Source organism: Hemiscyllium ocellatum, chromosome 9, assembly GCF_020745735.1.
Source record: "Hemiscyllium ocellatum isolate sHemOce1 chromosome 9, sHemOce1.pat.X.cur, whole genome shotgun sequence".
Lineage (NCBI taxonomy): Eukaryota > Metazoa > Chordata > Chondrichthyes > Orectolobiformes > Hemiscylliidae > Hemiscyllium > Hemiscyllium ocellatum.
In genome coordinates this window covers 41,125,843-41,140,850 of record NC_083409.1, presented here as the reverse complement: position 1 = coordinate 41,140,850, position 15,008 = coordinate 41,125,843, and the positions used below count along the sequence as shown (strand labels likewise).

At 38.3% G+C, this 15,008-nt stretch overlaps 1 protein-coding gene across 1 annotated transcript in view; it reads right to left on the bottom strand.

The window, feature by feature from the left end:
• The window catches only part of cdc73 (cell division cycle 73, Paf1/RNA polymerase II complex component, homolog (S. cerevisiae)), a 322,523-nt gene that overhangs the window by 94,955 nt on the left and 212,560 nt on the right, over window positions 1-15,008 (bottom strand). The gene's annotated exons all lie outside the window — the stretch shown is intronic.

The following is a 15,008-nucleotide window of genomic DNA, read 5'->3' as shown; positions in this document are numbered from 1 at the left end:
ACTCTATAATAGTCAAATCATAATAGTTCATGAGTTACCATAAGCAGACAATTATGATATAGCCCAATGGTGCTACAACACATTAAGCAGGGGACAAGGCAAGGAGGTGATCCTCGACAGCCACTATTAATATTTGCTTCTTTCAAGCATTCATGCACGAAGTGTCTAAAAATATAGAGGGCTTCATAAGAATAGATATATCTATTTACAACAAAAATGTAGAGTTACTTAGTAGGACAGAACTTGAGTATTGCTATAAAAAGGCACTTTATCAAAGCTTTCTACCTTGCACTCATCAAGACAATTTGCAAAGAACACCAACAACAGAAAAAAAACAAATATGTGATACTATATGAGAGAAGACTGCAGATTGGATTCTGATTTACAGGAGCATTTCCACACAGAGTGCAACAATTTGATGCTGACTGACTGTTAAATTCCAAATTTTGTTAAATTTTTAAAGCAGGGGTGTTGACTCCAGTAGGACAACACACTGCCTTGAGAAATGAATGAGAAAATCTACATTTTCAAGGAAATAAATGTTAGGAATGTTCATGCAATCTTTTGATCAGTGGCTTGACTATACTTGAAAAGGGGTCAAAAGCAGCACCTGGTAAACAATACCTCTTTTGCACAGATTTGGGCTTGCCGGTGTTGGACAGGGGTGTACAAAGTTAAAAATCACACAACACTAGGTTATAGTCCAACAGGTTTATTTGGAAACTAGTGTACTTCCAAAAAAATCTTCTGTACACATCTACAATACCTTAGTTACACTTAGGACATTCCTACCTATAGTATTAACTGAAATAGTGCAGTAGCATGGTCCTCATTTAAGAACATTTAAGTATTAAGCCCAAACAATTTGTCGTTAGCTTAGAACTGGAGACAAATCAAGTTGCTACACAGAGAATTACAAGCATTCATTGCATATTAAGGGAAAGGCACATAAACTATGATGAGAAAACACATTAATTCCGATTTTTATGCTGAAGTGACGCATGGATCTGATCAGCATAATGACCTACTTGTTGGGCTGTTTTCTCATACAATTTGCACATTCCAGCGTTGAAAAGAAATGGTATGGACGAAAGATTTGATGTAAAGCTCTGGGCTAAATCAGTTCAGATTAAATCCTACAGCTAAATAATTTATGAATTGTTTTGGTTAAAATAAAAAAGCATTTTATTTCAAAATATCAAGTATTAACATCTTCCTAATGTCTCGTAATTAGTAGCTTATTATGGATGGTTTAAAATGCTCAACATGTGCAGTTTGTCTCGTACATTGATTTCTACTTCGAAATGCTCTACCGAAATTATTCAGACCTGAATAAAATTCAGTGTTTCTAAATCTGCATTTTTAAATGCAACTTGTAATTTTCATTTTCACATTAATGTCACATAGACGTTAAACTACAATAACTGGATTTATTAGATATTGCAAAATGAACAAAAGTGGATTACAGATCAGCAGGTCTAAGTATAATGCTTACATAAAACTGAAATTAATAGAATTCTCATAAATATTTTTCCTTTAATAATTAGCACAAATACATAGTACGATTTATTTAAATATGTAACTTGCTTTGTCTCAAACATTTGTCATATTTTATTTATAGTTTCCAACTGAAGATAAAGGAAAAAACGATTCAGAAATATATCTACCAAGTCCACTATATATAGTCTGTCCTGCTATAATGTGTAGTTGCATTCTCATGCGACCTCATGTTACAGAAATTCGTGCAATAGAAACAATGGGACCTATGGGAAAAAGAGGGTTGGGGGCAAACTACCAAAAATATCAGTAAAAATTGAAAAAAAATAGTTAGCCTAACACAAATGATAGCACAACCTAAGTATATGATAAAATCATATATTTTAATGAAATGATACACTTAATTTAACATTTTAAGGGGCTTCTTAGTTTGCTGAGTTATAATACTGTATTAAAAAAAGTGGCTGAGGGTCATCATCAGCATCATAACTTTCAGGTGCAGTTCTGGATGCAGGTTTACACTGGGAAAAAAAAATTAGTCCAGATGGCTGTGGTTCACTGTCCTCAGACTGTTTCTTGGGATTGGCTTAAAAAAGGCATCTAGGTTTTGCTGCTTTGCCACCTTTCTTCTTTTATGCTATGAACTGCTATCCTGCTGCATTTTGCACTGTAGTCATTGTCTTCTAAGGGCTGCGACTGCTTTTCAATTTCCCTCAGGATAGAAGACAAAACAGAAATGGAAAGTTCTTGTGTTGCTATATCCTGGACTTTATCATCTTCACCTCGAGCTTCAATTTCTCAATTTAATTGCTGGAAGGTCCTTTGAAGGTTCAACATCTTTAGAATCAGGAAGCTTCTGCCAAACTGCATGTACACAGTCCTTCCTGACATCACCCCAGGCCTCCACAATAATGTCAACAGCATTTTTAATGTTAAATCTCTTCCAAAATTGAAGATCACTGTCTTTGTTATCCCCCTCAGTAGCTGCACTCAGTTTCATCAGTGTGCGCCTTAAATAAACTTTAAAAGCTGCTACTGCACCCTGGTCCATGGGTTGAACAAGAGAGAGGTTGTGTTTGGAGGTAGAAATAGCACCTGCTGCTTTCAGAAAGCTCACCACTGGTAGGAGGATGGCTTGGTGCATTGTCCAGAATGAGAAGAACCTTGAAATCCAAATCTTTTCTCCGGCAATAATTTTAAAAAAAACAAGATCAGAAAAAATCTGCCCTGTCAACCAATCTCTTTTGCTTGATCTGAACACCTGGAGTGGACTTGAGGTAACCGAAGATGGAATCATATAACAGCCAAGAGAAGTTTGCATTAAAACAACGTTGCTCCCCAATTCACCACAGCTAAATCGCATTGAAGAAACGTGCATTATAGGAGAACGACCTATAGTTAGTGAAGAAATCCGAAGAACTCAAGGCGGTAAGGAGTTAAACTGGATAACCCCATAAAAAATGGGTAGGGTATCACAACGCACAATTAAGTAGCATCTGTTGACTGTAATGCAGGTAGTATACAATCTTCACAATGCCTATTCATTATTGTTATTTCTGCATGTAGTGAGCACTGGCCATGCTGTTGATGGCTGCATGCTTCAGCAGGCATCCAAAGCTGTAACTTCCTGACAGGAGTAAGGGTTACCCTGCACTGCTAAAAGACCAAGGGCATTATAACTGGAGCAAATACTGGTTGCAATGCAGGAGATTAATCTGATCTGGGAAACAACATGGGACAGCACACATTCCAAAATATTTGAATGCTGCAACAGAGGTCTTAGTGGAGAAGGTGGAAAGCAGAAGAGATGTCCCATATCCAGATGGCAGGTCACTGGCTTTCCAAAAAGCAGAGGAATAGATACTGATGGAAGTTAATGCCAGGGATTCATCCCCAACCACACATGTGCAGTACCACAAAAAGTTCAAATGTAGAAATCAAAATCAGTAAATACATAATCAAATGCCAAATCTATCAAAGAACTGCAAGCCTCAGATTCTGCACATTTCATCACTCAACAATCTCTGTCAATCCAGTGTCAGGATCTATCCTTAAAGTGATGCACTTCACCTCACCCTCTGATAATTAGCACCATTTCAAATCACAGCAACTTCTCAGTTTCCACACAGCCAAGTGTTTAACCATGACAGCCTTATCATTAAAAAAAATTACATAACATTCTGTGAACACACTCACCTCTAAGTGGCTTGCCTGAGGAATTCAGGCATGCCTGCATGGCCTAAGCCCCAGCATGAAAAGAATATCTGTCATTATTGTGATGCTTAATAATAAGGACAGCAGCAGGGCATTAAGCAATGATAGTGATGTCATCATATCTTTTGGTAAGAGTGCAGAAGGTGCTTGTGCATGAATTACAAAAGCTATGTGCTGCAAGTTAAGCATATAATTAGAAAAGCCATAGAATATTATTGCTTATTGTAGAAGGAGTGGAGTACAAAGATAGGGAGATCATCCTTCAGTTAGACAGGGCATTGATGAAACCATATCGAGAGTACTGATAAAACAATTGGGATGATTTCTGTGTACCTCAAGCTTTGAGATTTGTTCAATAATGCCTCAAAAATTTTCTCTTGTAAAAATTAGATACCTGCCTTTTCCCTAAAGCTCAACTACCTTTTTCTTTCATTTTCTGCATTGCTTTAAAAGAAACAATAGAAGGAAGATGAGCAGAAATTAAAGGAATATTCAATGAAATGAATATGCCAAATTAGGCATTAATAAGGGGATTCAAAATGAAAATAAAAATGACAATACATAAAAGGAGTAAGCAAAAATCAAAACATGAAAGGCACTAGTTATCATAAAAGAAAAACATGCTACTTTAATTAAATGGATTATATAGAATCTAGGTAAAAACTTTTCTAAAGGTCAGTGACAGATGCTTACTGATGATAAAATCACTCTGATTACTCTGATTACCCCAAGGTAAAAAATCAAATAAAACATCTAAATCATAAAGCACGTGGATATTTTCATGTACATGGGGACATCATATAAAGTTGTCCCTTCTGTTCTGATAGAGTTTAAAATTTGTTATAAATTTCAATTCTGTAGGAACAACTGTCAGCATTATTGAATGTACTAGCCAACACTGCAGAGTTTGTGGGCAATGATAGAAATGAGGCCAACTTATCAATGATCAGCACAAAAACAAAATCAGAGTAAACTGTACTCCGGCTACCATCAGGTGGAATTGAAATTTATCCCTAGTTTACGATTTATAGCAGGTGAAAAATAAATATCTTTTTAAAAGCCGTCAGCACAAACCTTTGCAGCTGTGAATTAGAATACATAGGAACCTCATTATCCATCATTCAATTAACCAAATTTCAGCTTATTCAAACAAGATTGCAAGGTCCCAATCCTTGGCTAACTAGGTTATCTGGCATTCGATTAACCAAACAGAATACTTACTGCCCATGTCCTTTGGATAATCAAGGTTTCTCTGCATTGGCTTACATTTGAGATGATTTAGTAAAGGGGATCCGAGTGTCCTGATATAAGAATCATAGAGTGAGCACGCAGGGACAGCATTTGATTAGGAAGGCAAATGGCATGTGTCTTTATTGCAAGGATGACAGAATATTTAAGAAAATGAGCATTGCTTCAGCTGTATGTGGTTTAGTAAGACTGTGTTTGAAGCAGCTTTAGTCCCCTTACTTCAGAAAAGACTTTTTCCATTAGAAGCATTTCACTCCCCATTAAAACCTCCCATTTCTGACTGCAAGGGACCCACATTTGCCGTCGCTAATCTTTTTGTCTTCACATACCCGATAAGAAGCTTTTACGATTAAATTTCATATTCCCTGCAAAACTAAAGTTTGTACACTATTTTCCCCTCTTATTCAATACCTTTGTCCTCCTTTGTTGAAATATAAATTGCTCCCAAACCTCAGATCTTTTGCTTTTTTAACCCAGTTTCTTTGTCCCTTTCTTGGATCTATTATTATCTGCTGTTAACTATGGTCAAACCAACTTTCCTCGTTTACTTTTGTGTCAAACATTTGCTGCAGCTCCTCCATTTGCCTATTCACTATCATCCCCTAAAGTATTGTTCCCCAAATTTATCATAGCCAGCTCGCTTCTCATACCATTGCTGTTTCCTTTATTTACATTCAGGGCTTTAGGCTCAGAATCAATTATGTATTCCTCCATCACAGTGACAGTTTCTATTATATTATGGTCATATATGATATGACATGATACATTCTAAGAACAATAATGTCTCCCTGGATGATATGTGGATGTACTGATAAATATTGTAGTACATGTTTTTTAAAAAGCACATTTGATTCTAATTTAAATATTGGTCGAGATTATAAAGTAGTTACAAAAATACACTACTGTTCCTCATACTATCGTTTTAACACGTGTTAGTACTTATTGCATAATACCCTCGAAGAAAAAAGTTTACCAGCAGGACTGCATGCAAAACTAGGTTTTGAACTTCAATGGTTCAGTTTTTCACTTACAAACTAACTTAAAAATATTTGATTCAAATGTCTCTTTTTGCCTCCAGGACCATATTTTGAATTGACATTTGGAAGACCGAATAGTCTTTTGGCCCAAGAAAAATTAATTTTGATATAAATGCATTTGTTTCCTTCTGCATGTATTATAAAATTACATTTCTCTCTATAAAAAGTCACAAGTACTACATATTTTTGTGTCATTTTGTACAGTTAGCAAAGGCAGGCAAGTTAGTTGAGTGAGGTTGGGGGGGGGGGGGGGGGGAGGCAGGAAACACCTCAATTCGCACAAATGTTCTGTTAATTTTTAAAAATAAGCTCATTAAATGTTTTAGCATGTTTCAAGGCCACACACATTGTTTAAACAAAGTATTGATTTGAATTTCAAATTACATAATAACCTTCAGATAGTGCATTGATTAAAAAGAACTGGGATGCTGCAGCATATTTTGCATTTTTATCTTTTATAATGATAACATCTGACACAAACGTGACGTCAATCTTAACTGCCTCTCAAAATGGATACTACTACCTTGGTCCCATTCATCAATGCATTACAAATTAATTTTACAGCTATTTGCATTTCCAACAGCAGCGTGAGCCAGTTACACAATTACATTTATTGATACAAACTTAGTTGCCGACCTCAAACTGTCACACAAATTGTTTGTCGCTCTAATAACTGACTCATTAGTACTGATGCAATTTGTAACATGTTGCTTTGTTAAGCATCTCCAGCCATTTTCCTGCCCACCATGCATGGATATACTGACTGTTGTTCATGCTTAAATAAATATGTAGCCTTCATCATAACAATTAGTACTGAGTAGCTGGTTATGATGGTTACACTTTCAAGTACTGTCAATAACTCTTTCTTCAGTACATGTTAATATGTGGGGTGTCACTGTGGCTCAGTGATTAGCACTGCTGCCTCACAGCATCAGGTTCGATTCCAGCCTCCTGCAACTGTCTGTATTGGTTTTGCACATTCTCCCAATGTCTGGGTGAGTTTCCTCTGGGTGCTCCAGTTTCCTCCCACAATCCAAAGATGTGCAGGTAGGGTGAATTGGCTATGCTAAATTGTGGTGTTCAGGGATGTATAGGTTAGATGCACGAGTTAGGGGTAAATGTAGGGGAATGGGTCTGGGTGAGATACTCTTCGAAGGGTCGGTGTGGACTTGCTGGGCCGAAGGGCCTGTTTCCAGACAGTAGGGATGCTAATTCTGAATACTGTCTCACACACGTATGTGCATATTACCAAAAGCAACTGTATATGTATTTGCATGTACAAATATTTGCTACATATAGATGTGATTACAATAATAAAATGCAATTTGTGATTACAATAATTAAATGCAATTTCTAATTATATAATTAATAAAAAAACACACATTGAGCTAATTTATTGGGCAATTATAATCACATGATAATATCAAATGTTGCTGCAGCTTTGTACAAAACATGCTGCGCAGAAGATAGCTCCAAATGGTAAAGCTATCACTCTGATTAAAAGGACTCTTGGGCGAATATTTATGAAGGAATGGCACAGGGCGCTATGGTAAATAAGATTCATACTCGAAACTTTGACTCTGTTTCGCTCTTTACGGATGCTACCAGAGCTGGTTGCTGATTTTCTCCAGCATGTTATGTTTTTATTTTAAGGACAGAAGATAATGATGAGGATGCAAACAGAGAATCAGATTCCATTTCCCAAGTTTAACAATAGAAGCAGACTATAACTAGAATAAAATTATAAGAACCTGAGATTTAATTTAAAACTTCAGTCCAGAAAATCTAAGAACACTGACTAATATGACAACAATGTGTGACTGCAATCTAAAGTTGTAAAGGTCAGCAATAAATGAGTACATCTACAAGTGCTAAGTGCACAGACCTTAGTTTAACAACCCCTGATAATTAATTGTTTTACTTAATGATTTTGTGATGCCAAAACACAAAATATTCAGTCTCACCATCAATGGTAAATTTGCAAGAAAAAAATGCACCATCAATGCAAAAAACAATTAACAGGGTTTGGAACATGCTGCAGACAGCATCATTTTAAAATTAAGTCTCTAACCCATTTGAATTATGAACAGACTGTTTACTTTAAATTCTTCTAATACTTGGGATCACATCCATAACAAATACTGTATATATTCATTAACATTCATATGTAAAATGTTAGAATCTGAGCAAGATTTACAGGCGTTTCCATTACCTCGAATAACTAACCAAAAAAGAACCTTTACCAGCAGGCTGTTATTATACTTCAAATTTACAAAAAAATACTTGATGTAAAATTTATCTAATGAAAATGAGCAAGAACATAGTCTTTACTCATTCATATCATCTAGTTAAACCGCAATTTAAGTTGGGATGTTGCTTCCAACTAATGAGTACACTGTTATAATATTTACAAAAATTGCATCATGCAGTCTCCAAAGAAATACAGAACATAGAACAGTACAGCACAGAACAGGCCCTTCAGCCCACAATGTTGTGCCCACTGATCTTCATGTATGCACCCTCAAATTTCTGTGACCATATGCATATCCAGGAATCTCTTAAATGTCCCCAATGACCCTGCCTCCACAACTGCTGCTGGCAACACATTCCATGCTCTCACAACTCTGTGTAAAGAACCCGCCTCTGACATCCCCTCTGCACTTTCCTCCAACCAGCTAAAAACTATGACCCCTCATGTTAGTAATTTCTGCCCTGGGAAATAGTCTCTGGCTATTAACTCTATCTATGCCTCTCATTATCTTGTATACATCAATTAGGTCTCCTCTTCTCATTTTCTCCAATGAAAAACGTTCGAGCTCAGTCAACCTCTCTTCATAAGATAAGCCCTCTAGTCCAGGCAGCATCCTGGTAAACCTCCTCTGAACCCTCTCCAAAGCATCCACATCTTTCCTATAATAGGGCGACCAGAACTGGACGCAGTATTCCAAGTGCGGTTTATCCAAAGTTTTATAGAGCTGCAACAAGATCTCACGACTCTTAAACTCAATCCCTCTGTTAAAGAAAGCCAAAATACCATATGCTTTCTTAACAACCCTGTCCACTTGGATGGCCATTTTAAGGGATCAATGTATCTGCACCCCAAGATCCCTCTGTTCCTCCACACTGCCAAGAATCCTATCCTTAATCCTGTACTCAGCTTTCAAATTCGACCTTCCAAAATGCATCACCTCACATTTATCCAGGTTGAATTCCATCTGCCACCTCTCAGCCCATATCTGCATCCTGTCAATGTCCTGCTGCAGCCTACAACAGCCCTCTATACTGTCAACAACACCTCCAACCTTTATGTCATCTGCAAACTTGCCGACCCATCCTTCAATCCCCTCATCCAAGTCATTAATAAAAATTACAAACAATAGAGGCCCAAGGACAGAGCCCTGTGAAATACCACTCACCACAGACTTCCAGGCAGAATATTTTTCCTTCTACTACCACTCGCTGTCTTCTGTTGGCCAGCCAATTCTGTATCCAGACAGCTATGTTCCCCTGAATCCCACTCCTCCTGACCTTCTGAATGAGCCTACCATGGGGAACCTTATCAAATGCCTTACTGAAGTCCATATACACCACATCCACAGCTCGACCTTCATCAACTTTTCTAGTCACACCCTCAAAGAACTCGATAAGGTTTGTGAGGCATGACCTGCCCCTCACAAAGCAGAGCTGACTGCATTTAATCAAGATATGCTCTTCCAGATGGTCATAAATCCTATCCCTTAGAATCCTTTCTAACACCTTGCAGACGACAGACGTGAGACTTACTGGTCTGTAATTGCCAGGGATTTCCCTATTCCCTTTCTTGAAGAGAGGAATTACATTTGCCTCTCTCCTGTCCTCAAGTACGACTCCAGTGGAGAGCGAGGATGAAAAGATGTTCGCAAGTGGCAAAACAATTACATTTCTCATTCCCAAAGCAGCCGAGTACAAATCTGTTCCGGGCGACTTGTCAATCTTAATGTTTGTCAAAATTTTCAGCACATCAGCTTCCTCTATCTCTATCCATTTCAGCATACACACCTGCTCTTCAAAGGTTTCATTCACTACAAAGTTCATTTCTTTTGCAAAGATAGAAGCAAAAAACTCATTTAGGGCTTCCCCTACATTCTCAGACTCCACACACAAATTCCCTGGGCTATCCCTGATCGGCCTTACTCTTTCTTTGACCATTCTCTTATTCCTCACGTAAGTGTAAAATGCCTTTGTGTTCTCCCTAATCCGTTCTGCCAAGCCATTCTCGTGCCCCCTCCTGGCTCTCCTCAGACCATTTTTAAGCTCCTTCCTCGCCTGCCTGTAATCCTGTAGAGCTGGGCTTGACCCTAGCTTCCTCCACCTTATGTAAGCTACCTTCTTCCTTTTGACGAGAAGCTCCACCGCTCTCGTCATCCAAGGTTCCTTTATCTTACCACTGTCTCAGAGGGACATATTTATTCATCACTTGCAAGAACTGTTCCTTAAACAGTCTCCACATGTCTATAGTGCCTTTACCATGGAACAATTGCTCCCAATCCATGCTTCCTAACTCATGTCTAATCGCATCATAATTTCCTCTTCCCCAATTAAATATCCTTCCATTTTGCCTAATCCTCTCCTTCTCCATAGCTATGTAGAATGTGAGGCAGTTGTGGTTACTATAACCAAAATGCTCTCCCACCCCAAGATCTGATACCTGCCCCGGCTCGTTTCCAAGCACTAAGTCTAGAATGGCTTCTCCCCTCGTCAGCCTGTCAACGTACTGAGTTAGGAAACCCTCCTGAACACACCTTACAAAAACAGCTGCATTCAAATCTTCTGCTCGAAGGAGGTTCCAATCAATATTGGGAAAGTTAAAGTCACCCATTACAACAACCCTACTACGTCCACACTTTTCCAAAATCTGCCGAGCTATGCTTTCTTCCATCTCCCTGCTGCTAATGGGGGGCCTGTAGTAAACCCCTAAAGAGGTGACTGCTCCCTTGCTGTTCCTAATTTCCACCCATACTGACTCGGTAGGCAGATCTTCCTTGACAATGGAAACTTCTGTAGCTGTGATACCCTCTCTGATTAGTAGTGCTACACCCCCTCCTCTTTTTCCCTCCCCCATTCTTTTTAAATAGCATTTGTTAACCTTCCGTTAGTGCTCTACATCATCTTTAACAGTGCATTGATCCTTTTTATCATACTTAGTTCTATATGAGTTACAAGTTGATAATAAAGGCCTGACAATCATGCCCAAATTACACACGACATATATTTTTGAAGTCTCATTTACAATCTAATTCTCAGTCCATTTAAACAAAAGTACTGCAAGTTTTAATTACAGTCCATGCTAGCAAAGAAAACAAAATGCTTTCCAGAATTCAGTAACTTAATTTGAAATTTGTTGAAAGCTGAACTTTACATTTTGCAATCACCTTTGCTATCCAAGTTTGATAGCAAAATAAAACTGTTCTATAATTTCCTATTCCTTTACAATTTCACCATTAATCATTCAATTTTATTATTTACAGGAAATATTTGCACTTAGAGGACACAATGTGTGAAAACGGATATTGAGCAGAAGAGTTGAAACGATTATATCAAACAGGCTTGCTGATAAGTTTTTATTAAATGCCCAATTTTTTTTTTACTGTTGATTATTTTTCTCGCTTTCAAACTTCCCACCTCATCTGTGGGCATTAATTCTTGTTGAAAGCCTGGGCATGAATAACTTTCTAGTATTACAGTCACCTGGTTATGTTACACAGAAACATTTGGGCTATCCAAATATGAATGCATTACTGCTGAATTTGTAATGATCTAATACCCATAGGGATCAATGGACAACAAACAGAATCAAGAATACTGATGATATCCTCCTTACCTCAGAGAGTGAGTTATCATCCTGGTTGAAATTAGCTACAATAGCACATTCCAAACAAATCTGGCAGGTTTATTTGTGGATCTGTCCTTAGTGACTAAGTTAACAATGGCACTGTATTTTAGAATATTTACGGATCCATGTTGAATAAATTTACAAGCAAAAGAACTGCAGATGCTGGAATCCAAAGACAGGCGGGAGGCTGGAAGAACACAGCAAGCCAGGCAGCATCCAGAAGTGGAGAAGTTGACATTTCGGATGTACACTTCTTCAGGACTGCGGTTGGGTTTAGGGGGAATGGCACATAAAGAGGGTGGCAGGGGTAGGGTGATGAAGTGGGATAGGTGAAGACAGATAGAGGGTACAACCTGGATTGGTCAATGGGAGAAATGAATCTGGTTGGTGGCTGGGAGGAGTGGAAGGGAGGGGGAGGGGCAGGGAAGGGAGTTGGGGGATGGGAAGGGAGGTTATTTGAAATTTGAGAACTCAATGTTGAGTCCTCTGGGCTGAAGTCTGCAGGCGGAAGATTAGGTGTCCTTCCTCTAATTTGCAATTTGGTTCATTGTGGCAATGGAGGAGGCCAAGGGTGGTCATGTTGGAAAGGGAGTGGGAAGTGGATATAAAATGGGTGGTGACTGGGAGGACTGCTCGGCCCCTGCGGCAAACCATTCCTTAGGTTTACTTTAGGTCTCCGTGATGTAGAGAAGACCATGTCAGGAGCAATTCATGCAGTAAACTAGGTTGAAGAAGAGACAGGCGAACCTCTGTCTCACTTGGAAGAACAATTTGAGGCCCTGGATAGAGGTGAGGATGGGTGGTGTACTGGCAGGTTTTGCATTTTTTCCAGCTGCAGAAGGTAACTGGGAGTTCAGGGTGGTTGGTGGAGAGAGTGACGCTAATCAGGGACTGTCAAAGAGAACGGTCCTTGCAGAAGGCAAAGAGGGGTGGGGAGAGAAAGATGTTCTTGGTGGTGGGGTCTAGTTGGAGTTGGTGGAAGCGTTTCAGGATGATACATTGGATGCAGAGATTGGTGGGGTGGTAGGTGATGATAAGGGATGAGGTGGGAGATGGCACGAGGCAGGGTGAAACTAGGCACATGGACAGACAAAATACTTTTGGTAAATTTACAAAGCCAACCCACTATGTTCGGAACATTTTACAGATAAGAGTTAAATATGCTGTGCATGTCCTTTATTATGAACCTCCTCCTTGAACTACTTTGTCGTGGCCCCACTCCCGCTTTCAAGAAATCCTCACCAAGATGGAGAATATATGTTGTTTCTGCATCCATCTCATTAAGCCAAACATTTCCCAATACCTCTCCCACTGTAAAACCTGAATCTGCCTCTCTAAGTGTTCCTACATCCCTTTCCTAAGCTTCCCTCATCAACCATGGATCTCTTTCTTAAAACTCGTGCCCAGTCCTAACTACCCAACATCCCTCAGGGCTCATGTTAGCTAACAGTGTAAATGATTCTCTGACAATTAATTCTATATAAATAAAAGCTGCCAAAACTTTAAAAACCTTCTTAAAAGCTCCATGGAAATAAGCATGCTTCTAAAGTCATAATTTTCTATGAAGACATTTAAGCAATGAGTAAATACTTGCTGTTTTGATTTATTCTTCAGTTTTATGGTCTTTAACCAGAGTTTAAGGCTGAAAACACATAATAATTTTGAATAACAAATAATCCAAATAAAGGAAAATTATGGAATTCTAATGAAGATCAAATTTCCTCATACTTGACTTTTCAAGAGTTTGCTTTTTTCTTCTAAAGTATCATTTTCTTTTTAATCTTTCATCTATATGCTCAAATGTCATTTAGAAACTTGTCTATGATTCATGGTTATTTTACATCAGGACAAGGTTTTCTACTACACAGAAGGTTACTTTGAGAAAAATAATCTCAAAATGTGATTTTACTTTAGACTGCAATTGAAATTCTTAAATGTCTTTTTCTTAAATACTAGATTTTCTTTAAATGACAATTCATGGCAGAAAATCTTAGCATAAACTTAATTAGCACACTAAATAACTGAGCTACTATAATCTTGCACAAAGAATTATATTAAAATTATCTATTGAGGTGATTTGTGCCTTACATTTTTTAAAAATGACTATGCTGCCTATGTCTGTCAGCTGAGAGATATGCAATAGGTAAAGGTGTCCGCAAGTCAATGTGACAAGCAGATCTTTAACTTGATCAGCGTTTTTCTGCACTAGATGCACTCCCTAAAGTGAAGTAATTACCACTCAAAATAAATAATTACCATAGAGTCATAGAGATGTACAGTGTGGAAACAGACCCTTCGGTCCAACCTGTCCATGCCGATCAGATATCCCAATCCAATCTAGTCCCACCTGCCTGCACTTGGCCCATATCCCTCCAAACCTTTCCTATTCATATACCCATCCAAATGCCTCTAAATGTTACAATTTTACCAGCCCCTACCACATCCTCTGGCAGCTCATTCCATACACATACCACCCACTGCATGAAAAAGTTGCCCCTTAGGTCTCTTTTATATCTTTCCCCTCTCACCCTAAACTTATGCCCTCTAGTTCTGGACTCCCCAACCCCAGGGAAAAAAACTTTGTATATTTACCCTATCCATGCCCCTCATGATTTTATAAACCTCTATAAGGTCACCTCTCAGCCTTCAACACTGCAGGGAAAACAGCCCCAGCCTGTTCAGCCTCTCCCTACCGCTGAAATCCTCCAACCCTGACAACATCCTCGTAAATATGTTACACTACATCCCACAAAGCACACGGTCACATTCAAATTATTATTTTCTTCTCCACAACACTGCAATATGTACAGAAACATAGCTGTAACACATTCTCCATGTTTTCAAAATTAATCTTCCTTTACAAAATGAGAAGAAACATACTCACAAATGAAATCAAGTGAACTGAACTTATCTTTGTACTGATACTGAAGTGAGCAAAGAGTAGGTAGCCATAATGGTATGCAACCAAATATTAGAAATAGACATTGGGCACATTTTGAAATTCTGTTAAAGGAGCAGTGAGCAATACATTGCCTATAACTTAATGGGGCTCAATAATATATCATCATCAGCTTTAACTTTATTTTACTTAATTCATTGTTTTATTGCAAGGGCATCTAGTTATCCGCGTGTGAAATTCT